The 19,548-nt window shown below is 50.5% G+C and overlaps 1 long non-coding RNA gene across 1 annotated transcript in view; it reads right to left on the bottom strand.

The window, feature by feature from the left end:
- Window positions 1–4,149: 4,149 nt before the first annotated feature.
- LOC128150323 (uncharacterized) overlaps window positions 4,150–19,548 on the bottom strand; it is a 115,341-nt gene continuing 99,942 nt past the window's right edge. Inside the window, exons 3-4 of the long non-coding RNA XR_008238023.1 lie at window positions 9,931–10,056; window positions 4,150–4,783 (exon numbers count right to left, since the gene is read on the bottom strand). This is a non-coding gene — a long non-coding RNA (uncharacterized LOC128150323). The remainder of the gene's footprint in view (window positions 4,784–9,930; window positions 10,057–19,548) is intronic.

Below are 19,548 nucleotides of genomic sequence, written 5' to 3' on the forward strand. Positions count from 1 at the left end.
GAAACCCAAATCCCACCTAGTTTTCCTTGCCTTAAATAACTGCATGTTTAACTTAGTGCAATATCCACGATGAGATGGTTTTAGCCAGGATATTTAACTTAATACCAGACCCGTGATTAGACATTTTTAGCCATTACAGCAAAGGCTGGCCTTTTTTTCCCCTCATGTTCTGCCCATTTTTCCTGCTCCCACTAATATCTCATCAGAGTAAGTCCCAGGCCCTGAACGCTGCCGCAGGCTTGTGCGCGTGTAGAACCCACCGGGCTGGTGCGTGGTGCCGGTGGTTGGGACCCCCAAACCCACAGCCCCTGCCTCGCACGCTCTGCCCTCCCGAGCCCACGCAGCTCCCTGGGGCACAGCCTGCTGAAAGCAAACAGCCAGCAAGAGACTTGATCTCCCACCCCCCCAGGGAACAAGACCCTCAAAGAGCTCCAGGCTCAGCGATTCCCATCACTGAAGTCACAGCTCCATCCAGAGACCACCTCCCCAGCGATGTATAAATACAGGCAACATTGAAACATTTTGCTCAAAATATTTGGTTTTAGGCAAAACACCGGGAGTGTTGTGTTTTGTTTTGTTTTGTAAGCATTGTGCAAAACGGTTTGGGTTTGTATTTGCTGAGACACAGAGGTGGAGGGAGAATGTGTGAAATCCAGGGGATGCCACCCAGTTTTGTTTTGTCTGGGGGGACTTTCAGGGTGCAGCACTGCCTGGACAGGCAGCTCGAGGGCAGAGCAGCACAGATTGGGGTGGAAGAGGAGCACGGGACATCATCCCCACCCTGTCATCCTGCGCTCACTCAAATTCTGTCCTGGGAGCCAGAAAATTACGTCTGATTTGAGCAACCTCAAATGACTTTATCCTCCAGCCCTCCTCTCCCACTCTGCAATGAGCACCAGCCCCTCCGTTGCCCACAAGGGTATTTTGAGGGTGGTGGGGAAGGTACAACGCCGTACCTCCTGGGAACGGGCACAGGCGGTGGGGCCGTGGCTCTTGGCAAGGCGATGCCAGTGTGGGTGTGCACGGTGAGCACCATCGCCCTGCCTTTCCCAGGGATCCCCTTCTGGGCCGGGCACAGCTATAAATAAGCTGTTTTGTGACTGATTCATTTTTATTTCTGTTAACTTTTATCACGAAATAGCAGTCATCGAATCGACACCTCAGTTCCCTTGAGCATATTCCCTCTGGTGTCATTTTTTGATAAATGCCAAGAACAGCCTAGCAGCAGGAGACCATTATCCTGTGACATGCTCCACTCTGCTCACATTATCTCTAAAATAACACGGATGCTCACACAAATCCCCGCAGCAGTTGTGACAGGGACCAGAGACAGACCCAGCCTGGCTGGACCGGGGCCGCAGCAAAGCAGCCGGCGAAGCTCGGCTGCCTCTTGCTTTTCCCAGCCAGGGTCCGTTTCAAAGCTGCCTGGCACCAGTGAGCAGTTTTGGCTGACAGTGGAGATAGTTAGAAAAGGGTAACTCCTTCCTACAGAGGGGGAAAAAATTCAAAGTTTTTAGGTTTTGTATTTTCTACTTTATAATATATTTCAGGCAGATTCCTGCCTCCTCAGGGACTGGAGGAGCCTGAAGCATCGCAGAGAAGATCAGCATCTCACTGCCAAAACCAGGACTTAAACTTCTCCCAGATTTTGGAGTAATCCCTCCTTCCCTTTTCCTTTTTTTTTCCAGTGACACCTCAAAGACCCCACAAACTTAGCAACAAAGAGCAAAAGGAGGGAGGGGAACACCAGACCCAAACCTAGCACCGTTCAAGTTTCACCTAATCCCCCAAATTCAGATTTTCTTTGTGTTTCTTAACGAGAATCAGGAAAGCTTGAAATTTAATTTGCTATGGAAATGTAATTTTCTGGGGGTGATGCAGGGATACTTTTTTTCATAGCAGAATCATCAAAAAGCCTGTTAAAGCCAGCTAGAGATTAGGCATTTGGGGTGAGTGGCTGGAAGTGAGCGGATCATGGCAATTCAGCGTCCTTTCATCCTCGCTAATGGCTCACAGAAATTGGGGGCCGTGCACAGGGGAGGGAGCTGTGGTCAGGGGCTTCCCCGCATGGCTGGCAGCACAGCCAGCGCACTGCCTTTAGAGATGGGGAAAGAAACCCGAGGCAGAAATCCCCCTCCTGCTCGTCTCCTGCATTTGCTCAATAAACACACTTGTCTTGAAGCGTGCAGGTTTCTGGGCACTCTCTGGGCAACAAGAGTCCGATCCTGTTTCCAGGGATTTGCCATCGTTTTGTGTCAACCTTGCACTATATCAGTATTTATTTTTGCTAATATGACACAATTAAAGGGTAATCGTATCTGTACCTTTCATATCATGTCAGGCAAAATGAATGCTGTTAGAAGGATGATACTAACGTGACACGATAGGACATAGTTAACACGATGAAATGTTCAAATCATATTAATGTAAGAGAAGAAGGGAGGGAGAGCTTTGGTGTGTCTCACCCTTCTTGGGTGGCTCACTGCGGTGCCCGGGAGCCCGGGGCTCATCCCTGGAAGCTTTGCTGCTTCCGACTTGAGCCAGTGCCTCTGCAAAGCACTGTGGGTGGCTGGGGCGGACGTGCCCAGGGCTGGGACAGTCATGGGTGACAGGAGAGGGAAAAAACCCTCATAAACCACAACTCCTACACCCACATCCCTCTGGGTGATGGCTCATGCGTCTCTGGCTGCTTCCCCTTGCTTTGCCCAGTCTCCGCTCTGAGCATCTCTGACACTTTGCACCCTCAGCAACCCTTTCCATCTAGAACTTTGAGGCATGGTGGCAAAACTTGGAAGAAATAATTAACAATTATTTCACAGGAGAAGGTTCCAGCTGGAGCAGTATCTGGTGGTTGAACATATATCTAACAAAGGATTGTTATTTAAGCAATAACCCTTGAGAAATTGGTCGTTACCAGCATTAAACGACTCAGCCCATTGCCAAGGATGGTTAACGCTCTAATAAACTGGTCATTAACTGCAGTAACAATGAATTTCGAGGGGATTATTGCTATTATAAACCTTAATCAATGGTTTATAACAGCAATAATGTGGTCCTTTCTTTTAATGGTAAGTAGTGCGGCATGAGCAGCCTGCTTGGAAATATTTTCAGTCTGGCTGATAAGACAAAAGCAGGCGTTAAAAGCCCTCCAACTCCAAACACTTTTGGGGAGGAAAAAAGGCCCAGCGAGATCTGCAGTGAGAGGTAGTGGGGTAGCCGTGGCCTTTGCAATAGGCAATGGTGCCATGGGGGGCACCGGGCTTGGCAGGACCCGTGCTGGCAGCGCGCATCCATGCTGACCACCCATTTGGCAAACACACTTTGCCTGACTTAAACCCTGACACTAAGCAGGATTTGAATTCATTGCATGCGTCCTCTGGTGAGGAGCATCTCTGGGCAGCGATGGGAAGAGAGGCTGCCTGGGGGAAAAGGATGGGAAGGGGGAGTCAGCCAGCACTGGACATGATGCACCCAGCCACGAATCTGCCAGAGTTCCCGTGGATAAGGACTCCTTCGCACACAGGGACCCCAGAGATGAGCAGCTGAAGCCTTAAAGAGTAAGATCCATCTCTGCCTCCGCAAAAGAACCACAAACGTTATTATGGGTCATAAATTACCCCATCTCTTGAAACCCAACTGCTGTATGGTACTTGACACCGCAACCTTCTGCTGCATCCCCACAGCCTGAAAATGTCACAGGTCCCCTTTCCCTCTCCTTTCCCTGCTGCTTATCCGGAGACTCCCGCTACCGCCTTTTGTTTGCCATGTGAGACAGATATGTTGCTTATTTACAGTGTGAAAATAGGAAATAGGAAATGTTCATATTCAACCTGAGGTTGCAAAGAACTCAGGTTAATTAAGGAGATGAGGAAGAAGCCAGCGATGCTGGCGAGTTGGGCCAGAGAGCCCCAGACCTGGTGGATTTTCTGGAGGGGGTTTGGGGTGGGAGCCCTTTTCTCCCACTTTGGGGGATGGGCGAGTGTGGGCACCCAGGGGCAAGGAGCACAGAATTTTTGTATCTGGTATTTGGAGCACCTCTCTGCAGAGGGATAAGAAAGCAGCTCTGGCACACTCCCATCTTGTTTCATGCCCTGTATCCCTTAAAAAATAATATATGGCAATATAATAAGGTAACAACCTGCTATCAGTGTCCTTCCAGAGGGTTTAAGAAGCATCCCCTTTTCTTGAGCGAGCGGAGCTAGACCGAAGGACGCTGGGTTGACAACTGCCCGGTCTGTGCTTCCTCCCCCAGGCAGGCTCCCAAGAAATCCCTTGTTGTGCCGAAACTTGTCTCCTCACCCCCATCTAGGGAATTATCTCCACTTCTGTGTCGAGCAGTTGGGGGCTCAGGCACCTTTGCTCTCGCTTCAAAACTCTGGCAGATCCAGGGAGCTCCCAGGGGAGGGCAGGGCAATCTCCAGCGACTCGGGCTGCAAAGCCCCCAGCCAACGAGTGAGTTATAATTATGCTCTGACTTTAATGGAGATTTTCTCTCTTCTGTGCTTGTGATTTTTATGGCTCTTCGGAGCTGGTTCTCAAGCCCTGCTCTTATCTCTGCACTCCCTCAGCTAAGCTGGTTGTGGCTGCAGGAGCAAGGCATCATCCCATATTAACCAGGGTGAAACCACGAGCAGTTTGGGGGCTTTGGCTGGTTTTGGCCAGTCTTCTGACATCTTTTCTGACATGGTCCCGCTCATCCCTCCTTTGGTTTGCTTGCCAGTGTCCCTCAGAGTGGAGGGGGTGGTTGGTGACTCTTCTCTCTGCACTTTTTTTCAGAACAAGGCTGCAATGGAATAAATTGGAAAGTTTACTTCATGTAGCATGGAAATAAAAAAGCTCATTCAGAAAGTTAATGATTTATTTTATAGTTTCATTATCAGGGTCACATTACTCAATAGCATTTCAAACATGTCATTTGTACAAACTATGGTAATTAAAATTTATAACGTACTTCATCAGCGGCATATGAATCTTTTAGCCAGCACTCTGCTGTCATATAAACAGTGTAATTTCAGCTGCAATTCACCCTTTATTGGCTCTCATTTGTGATTTAACAGCCATCAATGACTGTGCTATAAAGAATAAATTAACCATCCGTAAACCTTATGATGACAGGGACAGTCAAACAGACTTAAACTGCCTCCACCAGACTCTGGTTAGCCAACAGAGCTCAGACCCAGGAGGTGCTGGTGCAAAGGCGTGATTGCTCCCATCACCAGGGTGCCGGGCACGATGCACATCACCGCAAGGTCCGTGAGTGGCTTCCGAAACGAAGCTTTTTCTCAGTGCTGCCTACAGGGCCTGGCCGGAGGATCCCTCCCCTCGTGCAAGCAGTTTCTTGCCTTGGAGGAGGAGTTTCAGCCACTAACAGCTTTAAAATCCCCTCGCCATCCCTCTCACTGCAGCGCCGTCCTGAGATGCGGTCGCAAGATCCCCACGCCGTCGCATCCCCGCACCTATCGGTGCAACCCCACGTCCCTGCATCCTCCCCAGCCCCCCGGGCAGAGCGGCAGCCCCCAGGGCCACCAGGTCCTTGTCCAGCACCCGGGGGGGGGCCTGGGGGACTCAGCTGGAAACTCCCCAGAGTCCAGCACCTCTGTTCCCATGGCTAAACCCTACCCGTTGCTCCCGGAGAGCGGTAGTCAGCCCAGCGCCAGGTAGGGAGGGCAAGGGGCAGACGGTGCAAACCCAAACCCCAGCACTTCCAGTCCCGGCAAGCTTTATGGACCTGAGAGCAGATCTACAATGAGCAATTTCTTAATCGGGGGCTCCTTGCAGCCGACAATTATCCAGCAGCTTATTTGCACCCATCTTTTGCAGAGGGAGCAATACATTTTAATGGGATCCCTCCTATGCTTAGAGCTGACACTGTACAAAGCTAATAAATGATATGGATTGGATTTGTTACTGAGACATCTCCAAGGAGCCTGGGTCATACAGGCCAATAAAATTGGCCTCATAAATTTACCCTGACACACAGGATTACTCCAGCATTGCTGAGGTCACCTTCCCACACTGATTTATTGCCAGCCCATGGGTTAATAATACTGTTTACGGGGTTGTTGTTTTCCCCTACACGTAGCAGATATTAATCAGTGCGTCCATGCCTTTTCGGTGCTCTGGGGGCGGGTGCAGCACGGGGGAGATGCCGGGTGAGGACGTGGTGGGGAGGGTGAGCCTGATTTATTTTCTAGGCAAGAGTTTTTGTGTTTAAAAAAATCTTCTGAAAGACCTCTGCGGGAGGAGGTAAACTTTTCCTTCACCGAGTCCCGAGGGCGAGGGGGCAGCATTGGAAGAGTTTTTGGTGGTTCCTCTTTCTGGGCAGCGTCTTTGGCACTTTGTGCTGTGCTTGCGCAGGTGCTGGGAACTTCTGATCCACAGGAGGGATTTTGACATTCTGAAAACTGTAATTCCCACTCAATTTGTTCCTTGGGGGAGTGAGCAGCAGCACAGTGTCCCCTGCATGAGGGGAGCCACAGAGTGGGTACAGCCGGGCCACTGCCTCTTCTGGAGGGACAAGAAGGAGGGAAACTGGCCCAGATGTTAACGTGGAGGCAGCAATGGCACAGGCACAACACATCGAGGGTTTGCTGGGTGACGAAGAGGTACCTCCATTTCAGGTTACTCCTCGCCTGGGTGCCTAAGGTGTACATTTAAGAGAGGCAGCTGGGTTGCAGAAAAGCCTGCAGACTTTTCCAAACCCCACTGAAGCTGCTGCAAAGAGTTTTGCTGCCTTCAGCGTGCCCAGGTGAAACAGTACTCATGAGTACTTGTTTTGTAGGATTTCACTGTTTTGCTGCCAAATAAGTATTACTTGACATCTCCGGGCGGGTGGCGCATAGCACGCCCCAGCACTGGTGCAGGGCTGGAGCAGCAGAAAGCATCGGCCTGAACTCCCCCTCCCTTCGAAGGCAACGGCAGCACTTAAAACTGAGACAGAGAGAAGCAAAGCATCCTTTCCTTGCCACAAATGTGCTTCAGAGAGCTACACAAATAAACATGTCTTAAAACTAACACAGCGGTCTGTAAGCGTGTCAAGATTTCCCCAGGGACACTTCAGTCCCCAAATGCAGGAGGGATGGCTTCCTCCCCAGGGCTCCCTGGGGTTCCCTCCTTCTCCTCTTGACTTTCTCCCTTTGTCCTGGTAAAAAGCACTTTACAAACTGGCTTCCACCTCCAAGCTCCTGTCCGGGATGAAACCTAGCTTGAGAGAGGCCCCAGCACTGTCCCCTGCTGCACTTCAGATCGGCACTGGGATACACTCTGCTGAGACCAAGTGCAGGCAGATTCCCTCAGCCTGGCAGCATCAACAAGCTTTGCACCCTGGAGAAATTAAAATTTCCCTCAAGATCAGGCCAGACCAGTCTCTGCAACAGCGCCTGATTGCTACAGATGCCATATGGCCTGTGCTCCTCTTCTGCCCCACTGAACCCCTGTTTTGATGGCTTAAATAGCACCCAGGTTTTATGAAGGACTCTGCAGGGGGAATTTCATCCCCACTGTGTATCTGCTCCAGGGGAGGGTAAAACCTCCCCTTCCCAGGCTGCTGAGGGCAAGGACCTCCTTCTCCTTCTCCACAGAAGAGCTTCTGTGTGTCTAAATTCATTTAGAAGGGAGGAGGGAAGAGAAAGGCAAATAAAGATAGCAAATTCTTTGCCCGACCAGAGCGACCGGCAGTGTGCCGGAGCTGCCAGGCCAGTGGCCGCCTGGCAGGAAGGCAGCCACAAAAATGAAATGGGCGCTCCGGCAGCTCTGAAGTTTATATGCTGGAATTTAGACAGAGAGCACAAATCACCATAATCTCCCAGTGAAGAATCACTGGCCATGTCCTCCCCGAGCACCTCGCCTGCCTGGAGAGGGAGGTGTTCAAATACAGCTCATGCCTCTGTGCAGCAGGGAAGAGCCTCCCTGCTGATGAGCCCTGGGGGCATTGGGATGAGCCCTGGGGGCACTGGGCAGTGGCTGGTACCCAGAGGACCCCATGGGACAGCACTGCGGCCCCCCTGGGGACCAGCATCCCCCTCTCCAGGAGGGATTGTTGTGGACTCTGGATTTGCACATGCTTTGCAGAGCAGTGCTCCTGCTTGGGCACACGCTGCTTTGGCCCATTCCATCGCTGCTGGGCTGGGAAGACGCCCGGCCCGCAGGCTCGCAGCTCAGCACGGGCATCCATCTCCTGTTGCAACAACAATAAGACAGCCTCGTGCCAAGCTGAGCTGTCACTGCAGATGACGCTGAGGTAGAAATAAAGTGTAAGTGAAACCCAGACACTTGGTCTCATTGCTCCCTCCCCCACATCCTCCTTTTTTAAAATCTGGGGGAAATGAGCTTCAAGTTAAAAATTCGTCAAGAGCCCTGAGCAGCAAGAGCCGGGCGATAGCGAGGGCCAGGGGAAAGCGCAGTGGTACCCGAAATGAAACTGAGTGGCGGAAATTGCTTAGACTTACAAAGAACAAACTCCACGATATGAATTATGGAGTATTAATTCCCAGCCAGCTTCAGCTCCACACTTAATGTCTTATTTCTATAGAAACTTGCTGAATGCAATAATACTACAGGACCAGGCTCTCTAGCCCAGCTTTCACTGAGCAGGCTTGGATTTAAACCAGCTACTTAAAAATGAAAAGCTCATGGTGTCATTTCCCAGGCCCTGGTTATACTCTCCTAGGACAGGCTGTGGCCCTGTTTCACAGCAGGCTGTACTCGATGCCCAGATGCTGCTTTTTCTTACAAACTTGCGTGCCTGTATGCCACACTAGCATGACACAAGAATAAGCCCATATAGTCCATGAAAAAACATGGAAAAACACAGCCTAGAGAGTTGTCTTCTCTGCACCCCAGTTCCCTCTGTTGGCACTTCTGATTTCCTCTGTTTGCCGGTGCTTAAAACCCTGCAGCAAGAACTGCCTGCGTGGAGCAGCAGGAAGGTGGGGCAGGGCTGTGTGTCTGTGTGTGTCCCTCCGTCCCTGCTCGGGTGATGTTTTTGGAAGTCCTCTCTGTCCCTTTCTCCAGCTCGGGGAACAGCACCATGTGTTTACCATCCCGCAGCCAAGACCCGGGGCAGCCAGCCTTGCTCCTGCTGCTTCGTGTTATTTTCATCCTGCCATAATCGGAGGGGACAGGTGAGATGTGCTTCAAAACACTGTAATCATATTTTAAATGGAAATGAAATGTGTGAATTAAATGTAAATTACGGCAGAATGGAAGGACAATCACTATTAGTTAAGGTCTGACACCTATTTTTGCAGACCTTTCCTAAATGCCACAACTTGTTTCTCCGCACTTGTGACGAGGACTTGTAATTACGTGGCAGCTGCTCCTGCAGCCGGGCGGATGGTGGGTACCGAGGGGGGCCTGTGTATTTTAAATAGCTATAGACTGCTTGTTGGTTCTGTGAAATTATGAAGCAGCAATGATATTTTTATTCAGGAGCCATGAAAATAAACCTTGGTGTTTTCCCCCTGAAAAGGTGAGGCTGTAATACAAAAGGACGTTTTTATAGAGTCAATTTATTTAAGGGTTCCCCCATTTGCTTTTATATTGGAAAAATATGTGCCCTGCCAATGAGCTGAAATTTCTTCTTTATCTTAAATCCCTACCCCACCTCCTCCGAGCCACTGGCTATTCCCGCAGCCTCGCTGTACCTCGAAGCCTCCCAACAAAGTCTCACTTCATTTTTCACACCAGGAAGCATCCACAGGCCCTCGCCAGTCACAGCACTGGTGTGTTAAACATGGTACATGCAGACAGGCAGAGACAGCCCCTGCCCTGTGGATGCTGCAAAGCAACGTGGCAGCTGAAGCAGCATTATTATTCGGGAAGGGAAGGTGAGTCCCAGCGAGATCAGAAGCGACACTCTGGGTCTGTGGCACAGTCGAGGGACAGCCTCCCTGCCCAGGAGAAGTTGACTACAATAATGAGACAACTTACGTGCAGTGAAAATGGTACGTTGTGGGAAAAAATAGCGCTGAGCAGAAACTGGCGGCACGCCGCTCCTTGGGTGACATCTTTGTGATTCAGAGATTTCCTCCTGCGCCCGTTGTTCTGCCTGTCTCCCTGTAAAGATAAAACATTTACTGTTCTCATTATCACTGGGAACTTTTCAGCTAGGAAAAAAGAGAATCTTTGTCCTGAGGAAGCCGAAAGCTAAGTGCTGATTTAATCTATTATTAATACCTGGGGCTACTTGGCAAATTTTTTATTTTCAAGGTACTGGACAGTAAATAGTCAAATGAAAACTGATAGCTCTGGGACCCTGAACATATTGTTATGTTGCTCTGATGTGTGTGAGCTTAGGTGATGAAATGCCCAGCTCAGGGCATCACAGGGGGTGCACAAATGTCTTTATGGACTCTCAGACATTTAGCCACATTCAGAGTCTGCCCTCAGCCAGGGGCTAGCTCCCATCCTGTGGTACACACCAAGGAGCGATGAGAGATGCGAGCATCCCTTCTGCTTTGGGCACCTTACGAGGATGAGCCGAGCATGCAGGAGGCCAAGGACAGTGCACGCAGTCCCTTCGCCCGGCTGGGGGATGCAGCAGTGCCCGAAGTGCCCACTCCCTGGCCCCGGAGCTGGCAGCCCCAGTGGGGACGTGGCCGCTGACAGCATGTCCCAGCAGCAGGGCCGGGAGAAGAACCAGGTTTTTTTAATTTCTCAGATTTCCCTTCCCTGTTTCAAAGTAGAAGGATATTTGGGCTTAATTTCTTGCAATATTGCACTAGGGGAAATGTATCATCACATGTTGGGATAATCACAACATTTAATTCTGGTTTCAATAGTTCTTACAGATATATATATATATAGTACATCGAAACAAAATGCTTTTTGAAATGGAAAAAACCCCTATGCCATTTAATTCCTAAAAGGTCAAACTGAAATGCTTTGGCCTTATCGAAATGATTTTCTCCTTTGATTTTTCTTTCCAAATGCAATTTCATCAAAATCAGTGCGTTTCCGCAAATGTTTCACCTTTGGTGAAATGGCATCTTCTGACAGAGAAGTGTTTTGTGGGGAAATTTCTGACCGGCTCTTGCCGGGAACGAGCCACCCGCTGCGGCTGGAAGGGAGGAGCGAGGGGTCTCGCCGGCACCCAGCCACGAGCTCTGGCAGCGCAGACAAGCTCCAGGCAGGACTTTTCAAACTGAGTTGTTACGGCTGGAGATCAGACGCCTGGGGACCAGCGCAAGGGCCCTCCGCTCCCCGCTGCCCGCACACTGCCAAGTGAAGGCAGCCGGTCTCAGGCAAAGCTCAGCCCGTGCTCGAGCGAGGTGCCGGATCGGGCCCTGCGGCACGGCAGCGGGTGCCACCCCAGCACTGTGAGAACAGCCATTTGTTTTCCCCTCGCAGCCGTCCCTGATGTGGATGTGATGCAGGGGGAAATGTCTCTCATTCCTATCAGGTGATTCACTGCCCCGTGCTGAATCCTCCCTCCTCCCCGAACGAGCGAGAGCGCTGGGAGGATCCAGAGCCTTCCTTCCTATTTTTACGAAGCTTGCAGCATTGTCAGAAAGGAAAGGGTACCATCTGGTTAGCCCTTGTTTACTGCACACCCTGCCAGTTTGAGCTTATTAATCATATTTACCCAAGTATCTTAATTACTCCCTGTCTAGCGACTTGCCTTGCACTCAGCTGTTGACCCGCTCCCCTCCCCTCTCCCTCGCTCTTTTTTTTCTCCTTCTTTTTAATTCCTTTCTATCATTAATCACAGGAGCAGCGTGGGCAGAGGAATCCGCGTCTTGGCTTTTGCTGGCGGTGGTGTTGCTCTCACAGCCGACGGGCTGGAGTTCACCGCTGGCTCCTGCCAAACTTTGCAACGCGTCCACGGGGCTCAGAGGAGGGCGAGCGGGCAGCGAGGGCAGCGCGGGCAGCACCGGGGTCAGTCCTGCCCCTGCCCGCAGCTGCCCTGCCCGGCTGGGTGCACGGGGCTGGGGGCTGCCGGGGCTCCCCGGCCGCCGTGCGGGGGCTGGCTGTGCCGGGGCACGCCGGAGGGCGTGAGCTTGTGCGAGGAGACACCATTAAAGATGGTAATTTGTTGATCCAGGCTCTCCCGGCGCTCCAGTGCGAGAGTGGCACCGTTTTCTTTACGACCTCATAAAGTCACAGCCGAGAGGCCGATTTGGAAAACAAACTGCCTCAGGTTGACAGATAATTAGATACAGGGGACATATTATACGCCTTTGCATATAAATGCGCTCTGAAGCACATTGGTTCATCAGAAGTTTAGGCTACGGGAGAAGCAGGTACTCCCGGCACATCAGGATATATGCGCTGGTGCAGCCTTCAGACGACAGCTCCATTTTATGGCCCTTTCATCTCCTGTTCGCCGGTGTGCTGTGAACACGGCTGCGCTTCGGAGGCAAAGCTGCCTTGGTTTGGTTTGGTTTGGTCTGGTTTGGGGATTTTTTACCCCAGAAACCTTCTGAGCTTCCTTCTTCCCACAAGACGGGGCTTGCGTTTTGTATCTTGGATTTTATGCTCCTGTGCCTGCAGCAGGGAGGAGTGGCTGAATGGGGCTTCATTACTATTATTACTATTTTTGTGTTACTATATCATGTCCAAACCTCACTCTTCCCGAGAGTGAGCCCGCTGAGAACAGTGGAGCAATTCTGAAATGACACGGTCCTTGTATTTATATGGCAATTCAGCATCCTGCTCTCCCAGCCCCCAAACCACGAGGTTTCAGATATTAAAACAAAACAAAACAGTTGGGTTTCTTTTTATGCACTTCAAGATTTAAGGTGTCATCCAGCCATATTGTCAAGCTTTCAGGGTTTGCTTTTCCAAATGAAAGCCAAGATTCCTGTATGATCACGGTTCCTGCTGGGCGTGTTTTCAGAGCATAACCCCAACTTGCAGGATTTGACCAAATTATCCATGCATAGCTGCATACCCCTCTGCTCACCTTTCAGTGGTTTCCTCCCCCTCCAAATCAGACCTGTACCTCACTAAGATAACCCCTCTTTCCCAGTTCCCCCCACATATCCCTCTATTTTGGGGGTAAGGCAGAAAATGTCTATTAAATGGCCATATTGCCAAGGAAAGCTTCACTATCAGTCCTTCTCCCCCAGAAAGGGGAAATAAAAATGTGCATGGGAAAGATAAAACTGTCAGAAAAGGAAAGGGAGAAAAAAACCCCAACCCTAAACCCCCAGCAGCCCCCATGGAAGGAGGTGATATAAATAGAGTTGCTGTCACTTTGATGAATTATATCTTTTGTTAATTAGGATACATTGATTTAAGAGTTGTCCAACCAGATAGACCTCTTTCCGTTCCCTTCCCTCGCAAACTACAGCCCAAGGTGGTGGCAGTGCATCTGCCTCCCTGCCTTTTATTGCTTCCTTCTTCAAAGACCACCTTTCCACTTTCACGTCAAAACCGAACCTGGGCAAAGCCACCCAGGTGATGTGGCAGAGCTGGCAACGCTGTGGCTTCAACATGCCTTTGGTGGGGAAAACACGGGAGACCTCAACGTGCCGCTGGGTATTTCTGGCATATCTGACTTTTGCACCCACTTCCCCCAAGGCGTGACTTTAACTGGTTCTGTTAACAGTGTCCGCAGGGACACCGGAGGGTCAGGTTGGAGGAGGCACGGTGCCGTCCAGCTCCCACCATGGCTGGGCGCAGCGAGCACTTGGGAGCACACAAACCAAACAGGCCAAGCAGAGCAAAGGCCACTGCTTTCATCTACCACCTGGGGAAAACAGGCCAGGGAGGCTTCCACAGGGAGAGTCAAGACCAGGGCTCCAAAACAAAAGCCCAGCATCTGCAGCTGAGGCCACCTCTCCAAGTGCACGTGGGCCCTGTGTAAGCAGCACATGGACTAGTAAGATTTTTCCAGGTCGCATGAAAGTGTGGCCCCACATGCCTTGCCTGGGCCGTCCTGGCGCGAGGCTGCAGAGCCCCGGGTGCTGGTATCGTTTCCCCAGCCCCGTCCCACCTTGCAGCTGCCCCAGCTCCGTCCTGCTTGGGCAGCAGCAAGTAAAAATCGTTGGCATTCTAACTGGATCCCTCTTAGCAAGGGAGGATTCACCCCTGCTTGGCGTCCCCTCCCTTTGGCCTTTGCGAACCGGTGCCCCCGTTATTCTTGCCCCCTCAACAGCCATTGCTCCGGTGAGCCATGGCTTTATGGTATGTGCATCAGCAACCTCCCCTGCTCCTTCCCGCGGTCCCCGCAGGAGTCTTCCAGGCTTTGCAGGTTTCCTTGCTGCCTCTTGTCGTCACTTGAGCACCAGCGAGTCCGAGGGAGAGAAGGGAGAAAAAGTGCTGTGCTGTGTGGATTATTGTGTGTTTGTCATCTGGAATGGTATAAGCTGTAGGTACAGCATCTCCCAGCGGTGATTTATGGCCCCTGTCAGACAGCACCAGCGCTTTGTCTGCTGTAGCGTGGAGGATGAATGCAGTGCTGTCAGCCTGGGCAGGGCAGTCTTTCTCTCGCTCTGCTCCGCACACTCGCTCCCCATTTCACGCCACTGAACATAAACAATCTTTTGTAAACCTGACAGTCACACTTGCTTCTTTGGAAACATAAAGCAGGAATGTATGACTCGGCTTTCATTACCCAATTTCCTAGGCTGTGCAGAAAGCTCTCCAGGAAGACAGGGAAGGGGAGACCCCAGAGGACCAGAAAGATACCGAAAAAGATAAAGGCAAGGGATGCACCTATGTGGCACATGTATGCCAACGCTGGCCACGAACACACGTCCCCACACACACACACGCCGCATCGTGATTCATGCATGTACTTTCCATTGCAGTTTTGACGCACAAATGTGTCCTTCACAGACACAGCTACATTGCGCTCCTGGAGCAATGCACATTTCCTACCTCAATTGTTGCTGTATATCTTCCTCCCTCAAGCAGAAAATCTAATAGCGGCATAACACTGGGATCACAGCCTGCTCGGTAACGGGCTCTCACGTGCCCACCGGAGGTAACAGAAAGTCTTACAAAAACTAATGCACTTTTATCACTATTAATAGTAATTGTAATAATTCTGCATGCGGGAAGTGCCCAAAGCTCTCTGTTCAAATTCAGCTTTTCCCAAAGCTAGGAGAGGGTGTTGAGAAGTTATGGTGGGAAATGGGTAGCAAGGCAGGGGAAGAGCCAGCACCTCCAGCATGATCGAAGCATCAGGCAACCGGCTCCTGTCTGCACTGTACCCCAGGGAGGACCAGGGCTACTTGATGGTGCAGGAAAGGCGATTGGCGAGCCAGGCCCTACGCCTGGTGCAAGCTGCTTGTAACTAACGACATGGGTATAAGAAACTCTAAGAACGGGAGCACTTAGAGTGGGGATAAACAGACCGTCTTGTCTGAAGTGCTAACGGGGATATACGCACTCGCGCTCAGCCTGCGGAGTGCAGGAACCCACCCTGCTGTTATGGTTAGTGGTGAGATTTAGCCACTGGCGCAAAGCACCATGAATTTAAAACCTGCCAAGGGGCAGAATAAATGCTGTTGATCTTGTGGATGCTATAAAAGGCGTGAGGAGCAGGTTCCGTCTTGGTCCTACTGCAATTTACTGCTCCAACGCTGAGTGAGAGTGTGGCTCTCACGCAGACAGCAGGCAAGGCCAGGCGGGCTTGTCCCTTTGTCAGTGGGGACACCAAGGTGCACGTTGCTTATTGCACAGGGCTTGGCCAGGTCTCTGAAGAGACGTGAGAGGGGACAGATCCTTCTCAGGAGCAGTCACCAGTCCTTTGGTGGGGTCCCCTGGCCATTGCTTGAGGCTGGAACTGGATGCAGATGATGAAGTCCAGACCCCTCTCTTGGAGAGATTGTCTTCATGTCCCCTCCTGCAGTAGAAGAGAGCACTTTCTCTCAGTTTTCTGGAAACTGAAGGAAGAAAAATGCGTAACTGCGTTTTGGCTCGCTGGCACATCGGCATGAAGAGCTGCAGATAGCTAACGGGAAACCAGAGACATCACAGCATTGCAGGACCTGCCGGGGGGCAATAACATCTCAGCTACAACCTTCCTGATGTTACGAGTTGGCAAACAACATATGACTTTCCCATCTGGGGGCTAAAGCTACCAGCTCCTCTTTAAAGTGGGAGGAACCCGGGATAAAAAGCAAAGAGAGAGAAGCTCCGGCCCCTGCGTGTTGTCCTGGCTCCTGCTGCCCCCAGCACCTCACTTTTCATCATCATCAGAAAAAGCTTGCTGGATCCGCTCAGCCCTAGGGGTGCCCGAACAGCTGCCGGTGCCTCGCCGGCCTCGGGTCGCGCTGAGCGAGCCACGCCGCCTTGCCATATTTTAGAAGAACAGCTGCAGCCTCGCTGGGAACATTTCTTCACTGACGCGCTCCTTCCATTCCTGGCTTTGGCGCTCCGCGCTCTGTCCTCTCAAATCCTTCCCTGTGACTTTGAGATCAGGGACGCCGGGGGGGGGGGGGGGCGCAGTGGAGGAGGGAAATAGCTTGCAAATAGTTTGCTGGGTTTTTTTCCAGATGGTTTGTTTTGGAAGTTCCTCAGTGTAAGCCTGAGTGCTGAGTCTTGAACATCTGCTGAGGAGGAGCCCGCTCGGTATAAATGCGAAGAGGCTGCTGGAAGGGCACATTTTGGGAGGGTCTCACTGCTCCCAGCATGGCTTAGCCTGGTGGCAAAGGTTGCCTTTGCATCCCAAGGTTGCAGGAGGGCACGCAGACTCCCCGTGCCCTGGCTTGCACCCTCCTCTCCATTAAACTCCACAGCTGCACTTTGGGTATGATTTGTGATGTGTTTTAGTGTGTGTCAAGGACACCTAGAGCTTAGGGAAACACACCCTTTAAAAAATTTGCATAAATCTGAATAAGCAAACAAGCTGGTGTCTTATACTGTGGCCTTTTCAATGGCTTTAAAAATAATTATTTATACTTGTGAGCACAATCAAATAGGTATTTTAGTGACAGTGCTGCCTTCTTGCATTTGGCTGCTTAGAGAGTAGATCTGTTAAAGGCTGGGATGGCTGGGGCTGACCACGCTGGAGGCCTGCGGGAACCACAGAAAATATGAGTAATCAGTTCAAGGGATCAGTGACAGGAAAGGAAACTTTCCTGGCAGGTTGCTATTTAAGTCTGTCAGTTCAGGGGTGACTCGTTGTTGCCACGACCTCATGGAGAGTCTCCGTATTTGCCTAAGTGCTGCTGGGTTTGCCGGGTGCTTCCTGCGGGACGGACCAAACCGGCTGGGCGGATCCAAGCCAAAAGTGACACCGAATCATTCATTCACGAGTAAGAATAATTGCGACAACAGATGATACGTAAAAAAAAGGAAGAAAAGGCTGGTGAAGCCTGAGTGATTCTCTGAGCGGTGCTTGGTGCCCTGTTTGAGAGCTGGACGGCTTACAAGCTCGGGGCCGACAGTCGGGTTGTCAGCGTGGCTCGTGGGCTGACGTTCCCCTCCTGCGTCCCTCTCCGTACGAGCCTCAGTGCTGAGTTGTGTCTTGCTGCAAACCGACGAGCGAGACCCAAGACATGCTTTAGCACTGCTGTGATTGTTCCTCTGCAGATTCCTCCCTCAAAAGTCCATAGTATTCTTCAGCAACAGCCCCAAAACCTTCCAGAAAGCTCCTCCCTTAGGCTAGTCTGATCCTGCATATGCCTATGTGTACAAGCATATGTATATGTACATACACGTCTGCTTTGAACGTGAAGGAAAAGCAATACTGAGGTCCCTTGTAGTGCTTTGCAGGGAGAGACGCATAAACTACCCATGTGGGTTGGATTTTTTTCTTTTCAGCTCTGACCCAAGTATTTTAATAAGAGGCACCTTCTCCAGCCAGTGACTCTGATAATACCATGGAGAGAGCAGAATTAGACGGCTATGCCAATTGACAGGGCATCTCTTACACTTTACACAGGATTTTAATTTTAATGAACCCTCAGTGGTTACAAGGTTACATCTTTAAATCCATTTCACCCTCCTCTCATCATACCATAATCATAAATAGCGCTGGCTTTAGAGGTGTTGTGTTTAATTGAAAGTTCATTTGCAGCTTCCATCAATTTGCTTTTCTATCCCCTATAAACAAGCTATCATTTTACTTAAGAACAAAACCAGAAATTTAATGGAAAACAAGCTGTTTGTAGAGAAATGATAATTAGGTGACCAGTTTGGAGGGCAGTGTACTAAACAACAATTCAATTATGTTGTTGTCTGATGTTTTTTCATAACAAAATAATTGGTTGCTGTATGGCAATTTCTGAAAAAAATGGGACCAGCTGATCCTTCTGGTGATAAGTGCAGCTGGGAATGGAGGATCCCAGGCCCCGTCAAACACCGCTTGTACTTTCCTGGTACTTTGCAGAAATGTTAGAGGGAAAATACACATTTGGGGAAAAAAAACCTATCGAGCAAATTGTTTAGGCCTTTCCACATACTTGGACCTCCTGCCTCCTTCCCAGAGACAAGAGAGAAACCAGACAGGATTTGGTAAAGCCGAGGGAAGGGAAAAAACCCAAAAGGATTTTCCCTGAAATAAATATGCTGATTTGCTGTCTCTGAGCATGCAGACATACATACCCACGGACACACATACAGATGCGTGTACCTTGGCCATGCACCAGGGCTTGGCTCTAATGCTCAGCTCACTCGGTGCAAAGGCCAGAACAAAATCTCTGTTTCCAGAGCCCAACAAGACCACACAGACCAGGGCTACTGCCCCTGCTCAAGAGTGGGGACCAGACCCCCAGCGGCAAATCTGCTTGCCCAAGGTTGTACCGGAGGTAAGAGGGATGTACCACAGACACCCTCTTGCACCCAAAGAACTGCATCGCTTGCCACCCTGCCAGCCTTCAGCTATTTATTCTGTTTACCATTGAGCTTGTCCTCTAAATTTTTGCTGAAAAAACCCCAACCCTTATTTGAACTGGGAGGACTGTTTGCAGCTGGAGCTACACATATGCCATTGAATTTCCAACCGGTGCTTTGTCACGTAGGCAGGTCACTGCTGCCTCTGCATAACGCCATGTAACGTCCTGAAGCTCCAAGGGGACCAAAGACTTGAACGCGTTCTGCTGGGTTGGTGACGGACCACGCTGCCCCGTGCCTCCTTCTGCCAGGGGAATGGGTCTAATTTCCCCTTTTGCAACCAGCAGTTTCCTGCAGCCAGGGGCTGCATTTCTTACCCAGCACATGCCTTTCAGTTAATTGCAACTTCTGTTGAGTTTTAATGTTACTTCCCTGTGCTAAAGGATCCCTCTTAAGCTGCACCCATCCCAGCTGGCATTGTTTCTCCCCATCCCACATGGGGGGAGCACACTTATTTCCATGGGGAGAATTGATTATTTCTTCCTGCAGCTGCACTTGCTGTACACAGGAATTATGGGTCTTTCCACACCTGTGAAAGAAACATTATCCTCAGCCTTCAAGGGTGAAGCATCTTATATTTAGTTGGACTAAATAATGATTCTTCTCTATCTTTCATATCAGGATTTAAGAGCACCCTGGAGCTACAAAGTTTATTAGAACCCATAAGAAGAACTGTACCATAAACGGGACAACCGTGGCCATAAACCTGCACCTTGAAGTTGTAACAAATCCTGGGATGTTGAAGTAGGACACGGTCTT

Source organism: Harpia harpyja, chromosome 13 (assembly GCF_026419915.1).
Source record: "Harpia harpyja isolate bHarHar1 chromosome 13, bHarHar1 primary haplotype, whole genome shotgun sequence".
NCBI classification, from domain to species: domain Eukaryota; kingdom Metazoa; phylum Chordata; class Aves; order Accipitriformes; family Accipitridae; genus Harpia; species Harpia harpyja.